We start from the raw sequence: 19,753 nt of genomic DNA, 5'->3' as shown, positions 1-19,753 counted from the left end.
TCTTGCTGCACCCAATCAAAATGCTCTCAGCGAACTAAAAATGTTAGCTTTAGATGTGAAGGTAGGACGTAAATGCCTGAAGCTTGACAAACACCAATCTAAAACTAGAGGACGGAAAGAAAAAAGTATTTCTCGCCAAGCATAAGAACAGTATTTTTCTCATGTTTATTAACCCTATTTCTGAAAAATTCCACATTTATATGGAAGAATCTTAAAGATTACATTACCATCTCGTTCTTTTTAACAATACCATATAGAAATCTAAAGGTCTAAAACTACATTGAGCTGGACAGAAAAGGGTTACCTTAATTATTGCTGACAAAGAATAGTTCACACTAAAATGAGGTATATTTTATTTTTAAAATTTTCAGGGGCAGAAAAAAATGACCAGCAGCAGTCACCTGGAAACCTGGGGAATTTCCCATTTCCTATGACCACATTTGGATCGTGGCAGTAGTACTTACTAATAAACTTATTTGGTTGTTGAGATAAACTAATGGAGCTACTCTAGACAGAGACATGGGGGGAGGATGGGGGATAAATTATCTGCCCAGCTCACAGTGGGTTCCTTTTTAAAGGCAAAAGCATTAAAAATGAAGGTGAAACACACTGGCTCATGAGTAACAACTTGTCAAACTGTTACAATAAACAGTTTGCCATAAGAAACAAATAAAAAATTTTCCCACATCTCTAACAAAAACAAAAAGACCAATTTATTTCAAACAATATTCAATAAAGCTCAATCCCAGTACAACAAAATAATTTAGCTAGTCCCCTGGAGTTTGTTATAATGGGATTTAACCTGTACACTCAACGTTCAATTAACCATGAGGCTTATCCTAATTGAGGATTATGCTGACTTCTGCAGTCCTTTCCCATCTATCCAGCTACCACTCCTACTCAGCTGCCATAGCTACCAAAAGCAAAGCCGCAGGGAGCAGTAGATTATCCATTACTATGTGATACCCAGGCCAATATTCTCTCACCATGTGGATGATGAAGAGGTTAAATTTAGTAATCTAGTCAGCCTACTTTCCAAAAAGTGAAGTTTCATAACCCTCACTTGCAGTCTCTAACTAAAGAGATTAAAATTTTCTGAATTCCTTCATAGGTGAACAGTAAAATCACACTCTTTCCTAGAACATATCAATAAAAAATATTAACAGAAAAGAAAAAATAGGACACTGATGTTCCTAATGAAAAATAGGAAAAGGGACAAACAGGAAACACTAGTCCATTTGCTCTTACAGCATTCTTTGAAACAGGTAAAGCCTCTGTGCCAGTTAGGTCAGACTTCTTTCCTTTTCCTCTAGGCCACAAAGTTTACTACACAGGTAGTTAAATAAACCTTTATTACTGTCCCTCTGTAAATTGACCTAGACCAAAGAACCTACCAAACTGAGTTAATACTGACGAAATTGGGAACTGGCAGTATGTAGTCTAAGATTATCCGGTTTGTGGATAAATCAGCCTTCTAGACACTGCAGGTCTTCCTTTCAACTCCTGCTGTGTATCTTCTGGCAATTTTCCTGTTCATTTAACAACTTTCCACCAGAAGATTGGAAAGGGAAAGGCGATTAAATTCAAGTCAATTCCATCATTTGTTAGGGAGCTGAAAATAAGGTTAGGCTCTAGATAAATTATATCCTTAACCCAAAATAATCTTCTCCCAGAAACCCTGTCAGAAAACCAATGGGCCAAATGAATTTACCTAGCTATCATTAACAAAGTGAAGGAATAAACCTCAGTACAATCGAACCCCTCCTCCACCTGAACTGTAAAAGGTTCATTTTGTAATCCCCTCCCCCACCCCAAAAAGCACTCATAAAGGAAAAGAAAATGCCTACATTTTACTGCAGCACTCAACCTCAGCGCTATCCCTGAGAATCTAAACTGCCGTACACTCACCTATTTCCTTAAAGTGTTGAACTGTGAGGAAAAAGAAAAGTTAACATACATTTCCAATACTAATTTCCTGCTCCCAGAGCTTTAACCACTCAATAATGCAAAAAGGGAATATTCTACACCACAGAGTAAATTCAAACCAAACTGGGACAGGTACTCCCTAGTTTAACCTTTGAGAAACTCCAGTTCCTCTTCAATCATGATCAACAACTCTTGTTTCTCTAGGCCTAGGTAGCATTTAAAGAGTAACAATTGTGTTAAAGTGTGGTCACTTGGCTGTGTAGACAGCCACTGGAGGCTATATTCATTCTAAACTTGCAACAAATTAAAAGTTTGCAAAAGTAGTCCACATCCTCTGGCCAAGGCTTGAAATTATACAGTCTAAAAAAATTGTAGAAAGAAACCCTAAAGCCGTTTATTTTAACACCAATTAGGGATAGGACAATAGGAGTTTGGGTTTTTTATCTTACCCTATTGTCCAAGCTAAAATATAAGTCATTCTTTTAGAAGACTTCTCAAAAACCTACTAGTCTTCAAGTTAAAAGGAACTATTCTATATAGAATTATACTACTAATGCTCAAAGGACTGAATTTAAAAGAAAAATAAACCTCTTTATCTTTAATATGTCCCTGACATAGTAAGAAAGTTTACTTCAAATGACCAATCAAGAAGGCATTGGTAAGTAATCATTTCAGCAACTATTTTTTATTTACGTGACTCCTAGAAAAAGGGTCCAGGGTCCAACAGAACGTTCACTCTTTATTGAATGAATTCTAATTTATTTGCTTGGGGGTGGGGGATGGCGATGTATAGAAATAATTTCTATATGGGGAAAACACAGCATGCTCACTTTCAAAATATATTTAATATAATCCCTAATCTCCTAATCTTTAATATCATTGAATTTTTTTAATGAAGTTAGTGTTGATAAATTTAAAACCAGCATTCTAAAACACTTTTTTTTAATCCTGTTAATTATACTACGGTTGTTATGCATTTTCAAAGCCTCTGTAGTGAAGGAATATTTTATGGTAGAAACATTTCCTGTAACTGCTCTAGAAACATTACAGCTTCCCACTTAGTCCACAATCCTCATGTCCGATATGTACTTGTATATATCAGAAGCTATGCCCTTTTTTTAATGCTGATTAGACAGTTAAGTCATTTCTATCGATACATAAAATTCCCCTATAATTTAGGATCGCAGGCAATCTAGATTACTACTCATTTAAATGCAGAACCTGAAGCAACCTCCAGTAACAGAAGCTATAGTGTTCAATATCATTTTACATGTTACAGAGGCTTCATCTTACATACAAACAATGAACCCTGGCAGGGTTCTTCACCCTAAAGCCCCACAGATTGTTATTTCCTTAAGGGTGCTAATAGATCAGGCAACATAAGCAGTAAGTTTGGAAGAGCTTTTCTAATAGCCATCGACAATTGTTGAAAACAGTAAAGAGAAAGCAGTATTCCCACCCCATCTTCCCTTTCTTTGGTTCATTCTTTTTCCCTGCTTTTGGTATCCAACAGGGGTGTGTTTCGAATGAAAATTCTTTAATTATTCCAAAAACCAAGAATACTCTAGAAACCAGTAACAGTCGTTGCTTCCTGGGAATGGGAACTGGAGGGTTTAGAGTAGGACAGAGGTTCGTTTTTCTTTTTGTACCCTCCCAGTTGTCCCTAGACCAGTTATATTGGGTATAACCTATCCTAAACTAACAAGCAATAACTGAATTTGTTTTCAAGAACACAAACTTACAGATTTCCATTTCACATTTTGGTTTATGCGTCAATCACAAGACTTACGATTTTTTTTTTCCTCCCATCCTCTAAATAACCTGCTGCAACAAATAAGTGATGCGTTCCTGCAGCCAGGGACCAGTTAGGTGGATCCGAGACCAGGCGTCTGAATCAAGGAGATGAAGCAATCTCACTCAATACTACCAGCACTCTCACTCATCTCATTCAACTCCATTTCAAACCGCTGCAGCAAGACACAGCTGGTACTTGCCTTCCTGTTTCTTTACGGTACGGGCTTAATAACAAAAACAGGTTGGCTTTGAAGCGCTGCTGCTCAAAAAGTGCAAGAAGGAAGTCTTCACATTCGGGAAGGAGAGAGAAAAAAAAAAAGTTCCGACTTCGAGAGAATTTCAGACCTTTCGTGTCTTTCCATTTGAGAAGCCCCAACTCCTACTGCTAGTGAGATTTCGAGACGATGCTCTCTGCCTCTCACAGCTGCTCTTTTGGTTAACTTTTCCACCCTGAGTGCCCTCAAACTGCCTAGGAAGCAACTAAGCCCTCCAACTACTCGTGGGTTGTTTTTCTAAAGCATGTTTAAGACAAACTACTTAAACCATCACAAATTGAATCAATGTACGTAAGAAGATTAGAGATGGAGACAAGAAAAAAAGAGTAATAATAAAGACAGCCCAATCCCAAATTTAATTCACTAACTTCCACTTGCCATTTCCCAGCCTTCACACCGGAGGTAGCAAAATGCCTTTTTACTGAGAAAAACTGCTGAGAACCTACCCGTGCCCAAAATGGAAATCCCGCAGATAATTCGTGTTAAAATATTTAAAATGCCCAAGTGCAGGAGGAAACACAGCAACAAAATCCAACCCGATTCTCAATACGACTTGGAGGCTGGGCTGGGGGTGAGCGGGGGGTCTGTGCGGCCCCCCCCCGATTCTTCCGAATAACTACGAGACGCCGAGGCAGCGGGAGGAGGGGTCGCGGGGAGCTTTCAAAAGCACCCCGAGGGCTGCGGGAGGGTAAAACTTTAGGGACAGGCGGGAAAAATGGACCCCCGCGGTCCCCCCCAAAACTCCTCGGGGTGACCCCTCCACGCGGGGACCCCCCTCGCACTCCCAAGCCAGCTGCCGCCTAACCTCGACACCCCTCCTCCGGCCGCGGGCCGCCCCCAGGCTGCGAGGAAGCGGCGCGGCCCCGACACGCCGAAACTATCTCCGCGCGCCCCCCGCACGGCGCGTCCCGCAGCGCCTCGGCGGAGCCGGAGCCGCCGGCTCCCCGCAGCCCGAGAGACTCGCCCTCTTCCCTCCGCCTCGCAATCCACCCCCTTGCCCGCCGCCGCTCTTCCTTTATCTCCACTCACCGCCCGCCGCCATTTTCCTCGCAGCTCGGCTTTAAATCGGAAACTCGCCGCTCAGCACTCAGCCAGCAGCCGCTGCAGCCGCCGCCGCCGCCACCACAAACTCAGCAGCCGCAGCCGCCGCCGTTACAGTGGAGGGGCTGAGGCAGTAGCCGCGGGAGCCGAGGCGCGGGGGCCGCCGGGATATGTAGTCTCGCGGCCACGCCCAGCACTACCGGTCCCAGGGGGCCTTGCGCGGCCGGGGCGGTGGGTGGTCCCGCCCGGTCAGGCTTCCGTGGCGCGAGGGCGTGGCCGAGTGGACCCTGGGGCCGTTTTCGCTCACTTACCACCTGGGACCCGCGGCGGGATCCGGGGAACTGGAGTGCAACCCTAGCCTTGTCCTTAATTTTTTCATACTTGTTTTTGTCCAGTAATATCTAACACTTATGGAGCGTTTATTGTGTGCCAAGCACTGATCCTCAAAACAAGCATCCCTTAGGGACCACTGTTAGACTCTGTTCAAATGAGCAAACTGAGGCACAAGGTCAGAAGCCACGGGGCTGTTCATTAGATGCTAAAGTCACTGGGTGAAAGGTTGTTGGGCAATAGTATATTCACTATTTATTCAGTCCCAAAGTATAATATCAACCCACGGAGTACACAGCACCTACAAAGGGGAACAGCTGGCTTTGCACTGGGGCGATCTGGCAGACAACACCCTAACCAAGCGATCAAATCACCAGTCACTATCACTTAGCATCACCAATAATGGATCAAACTGAAATTATGCGTCTTCTGATATGATGCAGTGGGGAAAATGTAACGCCCCCTCCGTAGTATTGTTGCCAAAAAACAAAAAAAGCTAACCTGAACATAACTATGAAAAAAACAATTAGGCATATCCAGAATGGTGAGGCATGCTACAAAATGCCTAGCCTGGACTCGTAAAAATATCCAAGCGTGAAAGGTGAGAACCAAATGCAGGGCTTCCCTGGTGGCGCAGTGGTTAGGAATCCACCTGCCAATGCAAGGGACATGTGTTCTAGCCTTGGCCCTGGGAAGATCCCACATGAGGCGGAGCAGCTAAGCTCGTGCACCACAACTACTGAGCCTGCGCTCTAGAGCTTGCCTGCCACAACTACTGAGCCCGCATGCCACAACTACTGAAGCCTGCATGCCTAGAGCCGTTGCTACACAACAAGAGAAGCCACTGCAGTGAGAAGCCCGCACACCACAACGAAGAGAGAGAAGGCCCACGCACGTCAACAAAGACCCAAGGCAGCCAAAAATAAAAATTAATTAATTCTTTTAAAAATGCAATAGGTGGGCCTTGGCTGAATCCAGGTTTTGTTTGTTTATTATAAAAAGGATTTGGGGGGAAATTTTGATATGGACTGTATACTAGATAATAATATTTAATCAGTATTAAATGTCTTGAGCATGACTAGAATAAAATAAATAACCACTTGCTAGCTCCACCACCGCCATTTCCCACCTGGACTACTGCAGTAGCCTCCTCACTGTTCTCCCTGCTTGCATTCCACTCTTTCCCCTGGAGTCTATTCTCAACATAGCAGCCAGAGGGATCCTGGTAAAAACCAAGTCACTTTATGTCTGTCTTCCAAACTCTTTGCAGTTACCTGAAGAGCCCCATACAACCTGTCTCTGCCCTCCCCTCCCCCTTCTAAGCTCATCACCTGCTTCTCATCCACTCATTACTGTATTCCAGGAACACCGGACTCCTTGGGGTCCCTCCAACATACCTAGCACACTCTGGCCTTAAAGATCTTGCATTTGCTATTTCTTCTGCCTAGCTCACTTTTTTCCAGAAAATCCAAATCACTCACCTCCCCCATGGTCATTGTCCAAATGTCACTGCTTCAGTGAGGCCTTCCCTAATTTCTCTATTTTAAATTCCCACCTACTTCAATCCCAGCTTCCCCTACCCCTCCTCCTTGCTTCATTTCTCTCTGTAGCACTTTCTATCATTGGAAACACCAGGTAATTTTGTTTATGGTGCTAATTATCTCTTTTCCTCACTAGAATGAAAGCTCCGTGAAGGTAGGGCTTTCGTGTCTTCTGTTCTCTGATATATTCTTAACACCCACAACAGAGCTTAGCAATAGTATGGATGCAGTCAATATTTGCTCATCAAACAACAGATACCAAGTACCATGTTATATGTTGAGAACCCAGAGATGAAATACTAAGACCCTGGGTGACCTTTCACCTGCACAACTGCAGCTGTCCCCCAGCTGCTCTCCTTGCTTCTCTCATTAGTCATCCTATAAGCCACTCCCCAACTCAGCAGCCAGAGGGATCTTTCAAAAACCATACATTAAATTAGGCCACTTCCAACCTGAACATGTTCCAATGGTGAAACTGCACAACACAGAGTGGGACTTGAACCTAGCCAGAACCCACTCTTTTTTTTTTTTTCTGGACTTTTGGTTTGTTGGAAGATTTTTAATTACAGCTTCAATTTCATTACTTGTGATAGGTCTGTTTATATTTTCTATTTCTTCCTGGTTCAGTCTTAGAAGGTTGTGCTTTTCTAGGAATTTGTCCATTTCTTCGTGGTTGTCCATTTTATCGGCATATAGTTGTTTGTAGTAGTCTCATAATCCTTTGTATTTCTTCCGTGTCAGTTGTTACTTCTCCTTTTTCATTTCTAATATTATTGATTTGCATCCTCTCCCTTTTTTTCTTGATGAGTCTGGCTAAGGGTTTATCAATTTTGTTTCTCAAAGAACCAGCTTTTAGTTTTACTGATCTTTGCTATTGTTTCCTTCATTTCCATTTCATTAATTTCTGCTCCAATCTTTATGATTTCTTTCCTTCTATTGACTTTGGGCTTTCTTTGTTCTTTCTCTAGTTGCTCTAGGTATAGGGTTAGATTGTTTATTTGAGATGTTTCTTGAGAACCCACTGTCTTTTAAGTGAGATCACACACCTGGTCTCAGGACTTAATGAAGCTCAGGTTCTTTATGTCTCATCACAGAAAGAATTTAGTGAAAGACAAAGTGATAGGTAAGAAGTGGATTTATAGAGAGAAACACACTCCACAGACAGAGTGTGGGCCATCACATAAGGTGAGAGCCCCAAAATATGGGATGGTTAGTTGTTATGGGCTGGGTAATTTCATAGGCTGATGAGTGGGGGGATTATTCCACCTCTTTTGGAGAAGGGGCAGAGTTTTCAAGGAATTGGGCCACCGCCCACTTTTTGGCCTTTTATGGTTAGCCTAGGAACTGTCATGGCGCTGGTGGTTGTGTCGTTTAACATGCCAATGTATTACAATGAGCATATAATGAGGCTCAAGGTCTACTGGAAGTCAAATTTTCCACCGTCTTGGACTTAGTTGGTTCTAACCAGTTTTTGCCGTGTCCTCAATGGCTATGTCATTCTTTTAGAGGTTGTGCCCTGCCCCCTTCCCTCCTGTTTCAATGGCATCCCATGGCATTTGGGATAAAACGCAGACCCTAACTGATTTGGTCTCTGCTTCCCTCTCTGATCTCATGTAATCTATGTCTTCTTTTTTTTTTTTTTTGATTTTGCTTTTGTTTTGCATTTTTTTAACATCCTTATTGGAGTATAATTGCTGTATAATGGTGTGTTAGTTTCTGTTTTATAACAAAGTGAATCAGCTATACATATACATATATCCCCATATCTCTTCCCTCTTGCATCTCCCTCCCTATCCCACCCCTCTAGGTGGTCACAAAGCACTGAGCTGATCTCTCTGTGCTATGAGGCTGCTTCCCACTAGCTATAATCTATCTCTTCATATTTCTTACCCCATGCCAGACACTAACATTCTTGATGTTTCCTGAACATACCAAGCATGCCTCAGGGCCTTTCACTTGCTGTTCCCTTTGCCGTCTGGAATTTTCTTTCTTCCTGTCTTGCTCCCCATTGTCACTCAGATCTCTGCTAAAATGTCTCCTCCTCAGGTAGAGCTTCTAAAGCAACACACACACACACACACACACACACACACACACACACCCCAGAGTCACATAACCTTGCCTTAATTTCTTCATTATGATTAACACTATCTGAATTTTTTTTAAGGAAATCTTTTTTTTTAAATACATTTATTTATTTATTTATTTACTTTTGGCTGCGTTGGGTCTTCGTTGCTGCACGCGGGCTTTCTCTAGTTGCCGTGAGCAGGGGCTACTCTTCGTTGCGGTCCGCAGGCTTCTCATTGCGGTGGCTTCTCTTGTGCATCACGGGCTCTAGGCGCGCAGGCTCAGTAGTTGTGGTGCACGGGCTTAGTTGCTCTGTGGCATATGGGATCTTCCTGGACCAGGGCTTGAACCCGTGTCCCCTGCATTGGCAGGCACTCTTAACCACTGTGCCACTAGGGAAGTCCCAACAGTATTTCAATTTTTTTTTAATTATCCATCTCCCTCTCTAGACTGTAAGCTCCAAGAGGGTAGGAAATTTGTCTGTTTAGTTCACTGCAATGACTCCCTTACTTAGATTAGCATCTGACCTATAGCAGGCAATTAGTAAGTGTTTGTGGGGGAAAAAAGAACGAAAGAAGAAAGGAGGGAGGAGGAAAACAATGGGAAAAAAGAAAGGAAATCAACCATTTATTCTATCAATACTAATTAATATATATGTTCACAGAAAGTATAAATGACATTAACAATAAAAAAAATAAGCACAAGTTGTTTGAGAACCCAAAGATGGACCTCTAACTCAAGGCGTGTTGGAGAAGGCTTCCAGGAGGAAGTGACTTCAGTGCTGACTTTGGCAAGGTTTGGATGGAACCTGTACGTGATCCCACACTGACACCTGGGAAACACTACTATAGACTTAAAATCTAAGGCGAATGAGTGACACGCTCTAGTAAAAAGTCTGTGAAGATGGCTGCCATCATTCCTTCCTCCTTGTTTGCACAAGCCACTCCTCCATCAAGAGGTAAGTCTTATTTCCTCTTCCTTGAGTGGGATTTGCCCCATGACTGACCACTGGAAATGGTGGATGTAACATGGTAGGACTTTCAAGCCCGTGCCTTAAGATGATTGGCAGCTTTCATTTCCTTCCTCTTGGAACCCAGCCGCCATGCTGTGGGAAGCCAAGCCACATGTAGAGGCCACACGGAGGAAAACTAAGGCACTCCAGCCCACAGCCCCAGCTAAGGTCCCAGGCAAAAGCCAGTAGGAGCTGCTAGCCACGTGAGTCGGCCTTCTTGCACATTCCAGTCCCTACAGCCCCTATCAGTAAGATCTGGAAAAGAAAAACCACCCACTGAGCCCAATCGACCTACAATATCATGAGAGGTAGAACAACCATGAAATGGTTGTTCTTTAAGCCACTGAAGTTTGCCGTGGTTTATCACACAACATCGATAAGTCAAACAGTCTACACGTGTGGACTTCTGTTGAATTGTCTTTGAGAACTTTCAATAAGCAGGAAGAGTAGTCTCAGATTTTGAAATTACCCCCAATAAAATTGTTTGGCCTAGGAGACACAGAAGCATAAACTCAGTGCAAATGGGCTTAGAAGCTCATGTCGCTAAAGCCCTCCAAAAATTAAGAGATTCTCCCTACCACATTTCTGACCGCACAAAACCTCTGCTTCCATGTTCCCAGGAGGGGTGCTCCCTTCCTCGAGGGCAGCAACGCCAGTCAGGTCTCCTGGGTTGCCAGCAACAACGATAGACTCTGGAATGTAGTAAAACGACACAGAGGAACTCACAGAATCAAAGGGACAACCGAAGGCCCAGGGCCAGACATGTCAAAAACTAGGGGAAACGAAGATCCTGAACATCTTATCTGGGACCAGCAAGTAAATCTAGAGATCAATCATTTTATCCCATCTTCTCGTCACCTTGTTCTGAGATTCAAATTCAAAAGATGAATTTGTTCAATTGGCCTAGCTTGGGTCACATGTCGTATATGCAAGTAACACATTACCAGACTGATAATAATGCTAAGTAGCCTGCCTACAACTTACTCTCAAATGATTCACATGGGAAAAAAAAAAAATACACACACATACACAAACATGCACGCATGCACACACAGAGTGCATGTAAGCAAACGCAACACAATTTTATCAATTAGTATATCTAGTTTCAGGGGTACCTAGGTGTTTATTCATTATTCTTGCAAGTTTTCTGTAGACTTGAAATTTTCCAAAATAAAAATTAAAAGTTTGGGCAGAGGGGGAGGGGGTACTTATAGCAGCAAAAAGACTGTACTAGCCAGCACTCATAGAAACCCTATACTTACCAGGCACTATTCCAAGTCCTTTACATATATTAGTTCATTTAACCTTCACAGTAACCCTAACAATGGGCTTTTATTATCTCCATTTTACAGATGAGTAAAGGGGGGAATTGAACAAGGAATTAATTTGCCCAAGAGTATGAGCACTCATTGCTAGAGTGAGGATATAAACCAGAGCTCACAAGCTCATGTTCTTAACTATTATGCTTTACTGCCTCTCCAGAGACACAAAAACAATAAAGACATTTAATTGTCATACAAACTTGTCTAAAGGTAGAGTTTCAGAGTGTGTTCATCAAGGAACAGGATATTACAACTCTTCTGCTCCACCATCTTCAGAATATTTGCTTTCTGCCCTTAGTTCACAGCCTCATGGACACAAGATGGCTGCCACAGCTGAAACATCACATCAACTCACCATCAAGTCCAAATGCAGGAAGCAGAAGAGTGAATAGATGTCAAGAGAGACATTATATCTCTCAATTTATTTTCCTATATAAAACTCTTACCCAAAATTACTCCCTTCCCTCTCAGTGTCCCCCACCCCCCAAACAAACATCCCCTTCCACCTCATTACAGTGGAGGTATAGGCCACAGGGTCACCCTCGCTGCAAGGGAATCTGGGAACCTAAGCATTTACTACTTCAGTGACAGGCTTTAAATAATTGGATGAGTGAATGCTTCTCAGTTGTCTGGTCCAGCCAGCAGAGGCTCTGCTTCTGTCCCTGCCTTTCTCACAGTCCCCTATATTCTTCCCTCTTTCATTTTATGACCATATAGCCTAGTGGATAAGAGTGTGGGCTTTAGCAGTCACTGCCTGAATTGCTTAGCTGGTTCTGCTACTTATAAACCTGTATGCTGATGACCAGTTACTTGGACTTTCTGTGCCTCCACTTCCTAAAATGGGAACCACAATGATAAGAATAATACCTATTTCATAGGACTATTATGAGGATTTAAATAAAACAATACGGTAAAAGCCCAAAGAACAGTGTCAAACACAAAGTACACCCCCAATAAATTTTTTTTAAATGTACTTTATTATTATTATGGAGTTTTTTGGCTGCGTTGGGTCTTTGTTGCTGCGCGCGGGCTTTCTCTAGTTGCGGCGAGTGGGGGCTACTCTTCGTTGCGGTGCGCGGGCTTCTCATTGCGGTGGCTTCTCTTGTTGCGGAGCACGGGCTCTAAGTATGCGGGCTTCAGTAGTTGTGGCTCACGGGCTCTAGAGCGCAGGCTCAGTAGTTGTGGCGCACGGGCCCAGCTGCTCCGCGGCATGTGGGATCTTCCCGGACCAGGGATCAAACCCATGTCCCCTGCACTGACAGGCGGATTCTTAACCACTGCACCACCAGGGAAGTCCCTCAATAAACGTTAATAATGATTATGGATGGCAGTTCCAAAGTTGGGGCTTGCAGGGATTAATATCCAAAGGTTGGGAACAATTTCCTCCTTTTCTCCCCATTTTGCCTCATTATAGTGATTGCAGTCTGAAATTTCCCTGCAAGTGAAAATAGATTGCTCGGGTGGATACCTAAACACTGTACATGCCTAAAACTGTTTCAAAATACTTAATCTGAAAATGAACTGGCACTGGCCCAGGCCCCATGCCCAGACTGTACTCTGAACCACTCCTCTCTCCAGGTAGGACACACAGCTGAAGGTACAGACAGACAGAAGAGATTTAGAGGCAATGAATGCTTTAGTGTGTTGTTTTGCTTAAAAGGGGGGAAACACCTCTGTGAAGAATCACATTTAAGGCACATTTCTGGTAGTATAGAGCTGTCCAAGCCTTTCAATCCAGAGTAAACTTATTTATGCCTCTTGCTTTAAACCAAGATCAGGGGATGGCAACCTGTGATTTTTGTGCCAGAGGTGGCACAGGAGCCCGTTGAAATTGGCACCAGAGCTGGCTGCAACAGACCTTCCCCTCCCTACAACCTGCAAATGACTTTCCACAGCTAGAAGAATTTTAAGCCCAGCTAACTCTTGGCTTTTTTTCTTTCTGAGATTTCTTTTTTTTTTTTTTTTTTAATATATTTTCTTGGCCATGCCGCACAGCATGTGGGATCTTAGTTCCCCAACCAGGGATGGAACCTGTGCATTTTGCATTGGAAGCACAGAATCTGAACCACTGGACCGCCAGGGAAGTCCCATCTTTCTGAGACTTACTTCTTTTTTTTTTTTTTTTAATATTTATTTACTTTGGCTGCACCGGGTCTTAGTTGCCACATGTGGGATCTTCATTGCCCCATGCAGGATCTTCGTTGCAGCATGTGGGATCTTTAGTTGCAGCATGCAGGAACTACTTCCCTGACCAGGGATCAAACTCGGGCGCCCTGCATTGGGAGAGCGGAGTCTTGGCCACTGGACCACCAGGGAAGTCCCTGAGATTTACTTCTTAAATGCATTTGTTTTAGGAAGAAATAATTTGCTACCCTATGCTTAAAAAACATTTTTTAAGTGTTGGCAAGGATGAAAGGATGAGGAGAAACTGGAACGTGTAGACGCTGCTGGTGGGTCTATAAAATGGTGCAGCCGTTTTGGAAAACAGTTTGGCAGTTCTTCAAAATGTGAAATGCAGGGTTGGCACGTGACCCAGGAATTCCACTCCTAGGTATATACCCAAGAGGATTTCAAACATATGTCCACACAAAAACTTGTACAGAAATCTTCATAGCAACATTATTCGCAATGGCCAAAAATGGAAACAGCCCAAGTGACCATCAACTGATGAATGGTTCAGCCAAAGTGGTCTCTCCATACAGTGGAATATTATTAGGTAATAAAAAGGAACAAAGGGACTTCCCTGGTGGTCCAGTGGTAAAGAATCCGCCTTCCAGTGCAGGCAACGCAGGTTCGATCCCTGATCAGGGAACTAAGATCCCACATCCCGTGGGGCAACTAAGCCGGCGCGCCACAACTACTGAGCTTGCGCGCCTCAACTAGAGCCCACGTGCCGCCAAGAACAGAGCCCACGCACCCTGGAGCCTGCACGCCGCAACGAAAGATCCCACATGCCTCAACGAAGATCCCGAATGCCGGAACTAAGACCCAACGCAGCCAAAAATAAATAAATAATTAATTTTTTTAAAAAATAAAGGAACAAAGTACTGATAACATGGGTGAACCTTGAAAACATCATGCTAAGTGAAAGAAGCCAGCCTCATGCTATATGATTCCATTTAGATGAAATGTTCAAAATAGGCAACTCTACAGAACAGAAAGTAGATTATTGGTTGCTAGGGATCAGAGGATGGGGGGCTGGTGGTCAGTTGCTGGGGGCAGGGTGCTGGGTTTCTTTTTAGGCTGATGAAAATATTTTGAAATTAGAAAGTGGTGATGGTTGTGTGACTCTGTGGATATGCTAAAAACACTGACGTGTACACTTTAAAAGTGTGGATTTTATGGTATGTGAATCCTATCTCAATAAAACTTTTTTTTAAGTACCTATTGTGGTTAATGCAATTGTGAAATTTTCCTATCTTGTTTCCTATCTTGTTCAGAGACACGAAAAAGAAGAAATTTTAAATAATGGTAAAAACTCAAAAGGTATAAAAAGGTAAACAGTGGAAAGTAAGTCTCTCCCACCTGTGTTCCAGGGACACCACTGTCACCATTTCTTACTTGTCCTTCTAGAGACAGTCTTTGCATACACACAACCTTATTATGTGTGTTGCTTCTTGTACATACAAGAGCCTACTGTCCACCATGTTTCAACACTTGTTGTATCACTTAATAACGTATCATGGAAATTGCCCCACAAGGACCTTTATGGTAAGGTTCATAGACAGCTGTCTGGCTTTTTTTTTTTTAACAACTGTTATAAGTACGTGGATGTTACTAGTAGACATTCAGGTTGTTTCCTTTCTTTTACTCTTACAGTGAATTTCCTTGTACCTCTCACTTTAAAACAATGTTTTAATAGGTATTAGTAATCACAAAATACAAAGAAGGAAGCAAAGATCTCACTAATAAACTCTTTCTACATGACCTCAATCAATGATGTCAAGCTTAGGAGCTTCTCAGAACCAGCAGAGGAATGGGACCAGAGGGGGGCGTGGGGAGGAGACAAGGAAGTACGTTCTTTAGCATAATGGCAGTTGGTTTTCGCTGTTGTTGTTGTTTTGCTGTTGTTAGTTTGTTTTTGGCCTCACAGCATGTGGGATCCTAGTTCCTCGACCAGGGATGGAACCCGGCCCCCCTGCAGTGGAACTGCAGAGTCCTAACCACTGGACCACCAGGGAATTCCCAATGGCTGTGTTTTGGATCAAGGCGGTTCAGCATCTCAAAATGAAAGAATCACCGAGGCTGGAGCTTTGGGGCTCACCAGTGAAAGGACGTCCTTGAAGATGGCCAAATCAGTTTCTCCAAAAGGCAATACTGGAGTTGGCTTCGTGAGAACACATCATGTTTTCCAGATGGTGGGTCAAAACCCATTCTTGGGTTTGGAAATCAATGTCATGGGATTGGCCCATTATTTTTCTTTGTTTTAATAAATTTATTTATTTATTTTTGGCTGCATCGGGTCTTCATTGCTGCGCGCGGGCTTTCTCTAGCTGTGGCAAGCAGGGGCTACTCTATGTTGCGGAGCACAGGCTTTAGGTGCCCGGGCTTCAGTAGTTGTGGCACGCAGGGTCAGTAGTTGTGGCACACAGGGTCAGTAGTTGTGGCGCATGGGCTTAGTTGCTCTGCAGCATGTGGGATCTTCCCAGACCAGGGCTTGAACCCGTGTCCCCTGCATTGGCAGGAGGATTCTTAACCACTGCGCCACCAGGGAAGCCTGAGTTTCTTTTTTTTAATGAAGTTGAGTTTTAAAGTGATGACAGTAAGCTCATTTAAAAGGATTAACCCCTCTTCTAATTATTCAGTAATTACAGAGTAGGAACATCAGAGAAATGGAAATGTTGGGGCATAAAAACAATATCTATGCCAGGGGTGAAGGGATAAGCCAGTTTAAGATTCTAGCTTTAAAAAAATAACCCTCTGCCTATTATTAATCAACTGGATTGCAGAGTCTATTAAAGGTAAATGGCCATACGTACCAATCATGATACCTGCCCCACCCACAGACCCTTCTAAAGGAAGGGCAGAAGTCACTGTCCTTGGTATTACGTGACTGGACACTTCTGCTCACACCACGGCTGACGGGATCATATATGGGCCTCAGCCCCAAAGGCAGCCAACGCATGGGCTGGTGAGTGATTTCTGATGTAGCTGGGTACAAAAATCTTTGGCCAAACAGCAAACAGGTTGACTTGTCAGATTTCCATTGAAGATGACTTTAAATCAGAAACTATAAAGTGAATCAGCTAGTTAAAAAAGGACTCAAAGAAACGATATGAAAAAAGGAAAAGTGAAGGCAGTTCTTTCCCAGCAATATAGCAGATTTAGATAACCTGAAACACCCTACCCCCTACCCCCGACTACAAACACATCTGAAAATTCTGGGTAAAAGATAACAAATATTCTTTCAAATGAATAACTGAGTTCACAAGAAAGTAAGGGAAACCCCCAGAGGCCAAAAAAAAAAAAAAAAAAAAAAAAATAGAACCAAACCAGTTAAGTGCGAACTGATACTATGACGGCCAGGAGAGAGAGATGTCTCAGAGAGCAAGGGTCTCGGGTTGAAATGAAAATTCGAGGACAGGAAATGAGGCGTTGGGCTCATACAATACTAAATTACAACCCACAGAAACAATCCTTGGAATCAGCACACCAAGAAAAGGTGGTATTAGACCCCGGGAACTTCAGCAGACAGGATGCTAGGATCAAAACCATGGAAGAGATAGAATATCATTATTAAAGACAGAAGAGGGGAGGGAGAAATTGGGAGATTGGGGTTTTTTGTTTGTTTCTTTTTGGCTATGCCAGGTCTTACTTGCGGCAGGCAGGATCTTTAGTTGCAGCGTGTGGGATCTAGTTTCCCGACCAGGGATCGAACCCCGTACCCCTGCATTGGGAACTCAGAGTCTCACCCACTGGACCACCAGGGAAGTCCCTGGAGATTGGGATTGACATATACACACTACCATATATAAAACAGATAACTAATAAGAACGTACTGTATAGCACAGGGAACTCTACTCAATACTCTGTAATGACCTACATGGGAAAAGAATCTAAAAAAGAGTGGATATATGTGTATGTATAACTGATTCACTTTGCTGTACAGCAGAAACTAACACAACATTGTAAATGAACTATACTCCAAAAACAAATTTTTTTAATTAAAAGAATTTAAATAAAGACACAGAAGTCACCAAAATACGTGAAAAGAAATATATATATATATATATATACACACACAACACATATGCACATATATACATATAAATATATATATAAACATCAAGCCAGTTTGACCAGGAACCAAGCAGAGTAGAGGGTAAGGGAAGCCAGTAGAGGGTAAGGGAAACTAGTAGGTGGCAGGAAGGGAAGGAAGACAACCCCTAGACACACCAAAATAGAGAAAGAAATGGAGTTTGGTTAAGGGCAGGGCTCTAACTTTGCTAGTGGTAAGCGGTGCCCTGCGACCGTGTCGTCAATGCCGGCAGAGCTCTCTGTAGGACCTAAGTGTCTGTGAGGCCTTCTTCATTCATCCATCTTTTTGTCAAGTGCTTATCGAGTGCTGTATTTACTTCCTACTGCTGCTCTCACAATTTGCCACAAATGTAGTGGCTTAACACAAATATATTATCTTACATTTCTGGATGTCACAAGTTTGGAATGGGACTTATGGGGTTAAAATCGAAGGGTGCCGTCCTTCTGGAGGCTGTAGGGAAGATGCAGTTTCCTTGCCTTTCCAGCTTCCAGAAGCTGCCCACATTCTTTGCCCCATGGCTTCCTTCTGTCTTCAAAGCCAGCACTCACATCACTCCCACCTCTGCTTCTGTTGTCATATCTCTGATTCTGACCCTCCAGCTTCCTCTTACAATGACCCTTGTGGTTACATTGGACCCACTCGGATAAGTCCAGATAATCCCTCCATGTCAGAATCCTTGACTCCATTACATCTGCCAAGTCCCTTCAACCATGTAAGGTGACATACAGCCACTTATTCCAGGACAGAAGATGGAAGGGTGAACAAGACAGGCCTGTTTCCAGGGAGCTCAGGTTCTGGGGGTGGAGAGACCGGGCAGAGGGATGAATAATCCCTAAGTAAACACATAAATAATATAAGAAAGTGATCAATGCCATGAAATAAATAATACAGGTGATCGAACAGAGAGACTAGAGACTGGTGAGGCTACTTTAGGAAGTCAGGTCAGACTCCAGAAAGGAGGTGACATTTGAGGTGACCCACAAATGATGACAAGACAGCAGTCCTCAAAAGGGAATTGCCGACAGAGGGAGCAAAGGCAGGAATTTCCTTGGGGCGTCCCAGGAGCAGCAGGAAGGCCGTATGGCTGAACAGAAGGTGACATGCTCCTGATTCGGTTTCTCCTGCGAGGCCTCTTTATTTGACTGTTGCTGGCTTTCTATAAGGATGAAGCCACGAGTAAGATTCCTACAAATATCCTTACCACAAACCCACCCTTTCCCAAAGTCCATTGAGTGAGCTTTCATACCTTGCAACCAAAAGCTCCGAAGTAACGTAAGACACAAAATATTATGAGGTACAACTTAAAGAGTGCAGCTGCTTTGGAAAACAACCTAGCCCCTAAAAAGGTTAAACTCAGAGTTACCACGTGACTCCACAATCCACTTCTAGATATCTACCCAAGAGAACTGAAAACGTGTCCACACAAGATCTTGGCCATGAATGTTCATAGCAGCACTCTTTGTAGGAGCACAAAAGTAGAAACAACCCAAATGTCCAACAACCAATGAATGTATCAATAAAATGTGGTATATCCATCAATGGAATATTATCCAGTCATAAAAAGGAATAAAGTACTTGGGCTTCCCTGGTGGCGCAGTGGTTAAGAACCTGCCTGCCAATGATGCAGGGGACACAGGTTCGAGCCCTGGCCGCGAAGATCCCACATGCCACAGAGCAACTAAGCCTGTGCGCCACAACTACTGAGCCTGCACTCTAGAGCCCACAAGTCACAACTACTGAGCCTGTGTGCCACAACTATTGAAGCCCGCGCACCTAGAGCTTGTGCTCCGCAACTAGAGAAGCCACCGCAACGAGAAGCCTGTGCACCACAACGAAGAGTAGCCCCTGCTCACCGCAACTAGAGAAAGCCCACACACAGCAACAAAGACCTAACGCAACCAAAAATAAAAAATAATAAATACATTAATTTTTAAAAAATCATTTAAAAAAAGGAATAAAGTACTGATACATGGTGAGCCTTGAAACATTATGCTAAGTGAAAGAAGCCAGTCACAAAAGGCCACATGTCGTGATTCCATTTATGAAACGTCCTGATAAGCAAAACCATAGAGACAGAAAGTAGGTTAGTGGTTACCAAAGGATAGGGGAGGGAGAGATGGAAAGTGACTGCTAGTGGGTACAGGGTTCCTTTTTGGGGCGATGAAAGTGTAGTAATATTGTGATGA

At 43.2% G+C, this 19,753-nt stretch overlaps 1 protein-coding gene across 4 annotated transcripts in view; it reads right to left on the bottom strand.

The window, feature by feature from the left end:
* Window positions 1-5,184, bottom strand: part of NCOA3 (nuclear receptor coactivator 3) — a 122,358-nt gene extending 117,174 nt beyond the window's left edge. For 3 of the 4 annotated variants that reach the window (XM_067708368.1, XM_067708367.1, XM_067708370.1), the window contains exon 1: window positions 5,025-5,184. The gene's annotated coding sequence lies outside the window, so the exon portion shown is untranslated. The remainder of the gene's footprint in view (window positions 1-5,024) is intronic. The other variant, XM_067708369.1, reaches the window with a different exon arrangement.
* Window positions 5,185-19,753: the final 14,569 nt, after the last annotated feature.

The sequence above is a fragment of the Pseudorca crassidens genome, chromosome 15 (assembly GCF_039906515.1).
Source record: "Pseudorca crassidens isolate mPseCra1 chromosome 15, mPseCra1.hap1, whole genome shotgun sequence".
Taxonomy (NCBI): Eukaryota; Metazoa; Chordata; class Mammalia; order Artiodactyla; family Delphinidae; genus Pseudorca; species Pseudorca crassidens.
This window is presented reverse-complemented; position numbering and strand designations above follow the sequence as displayed.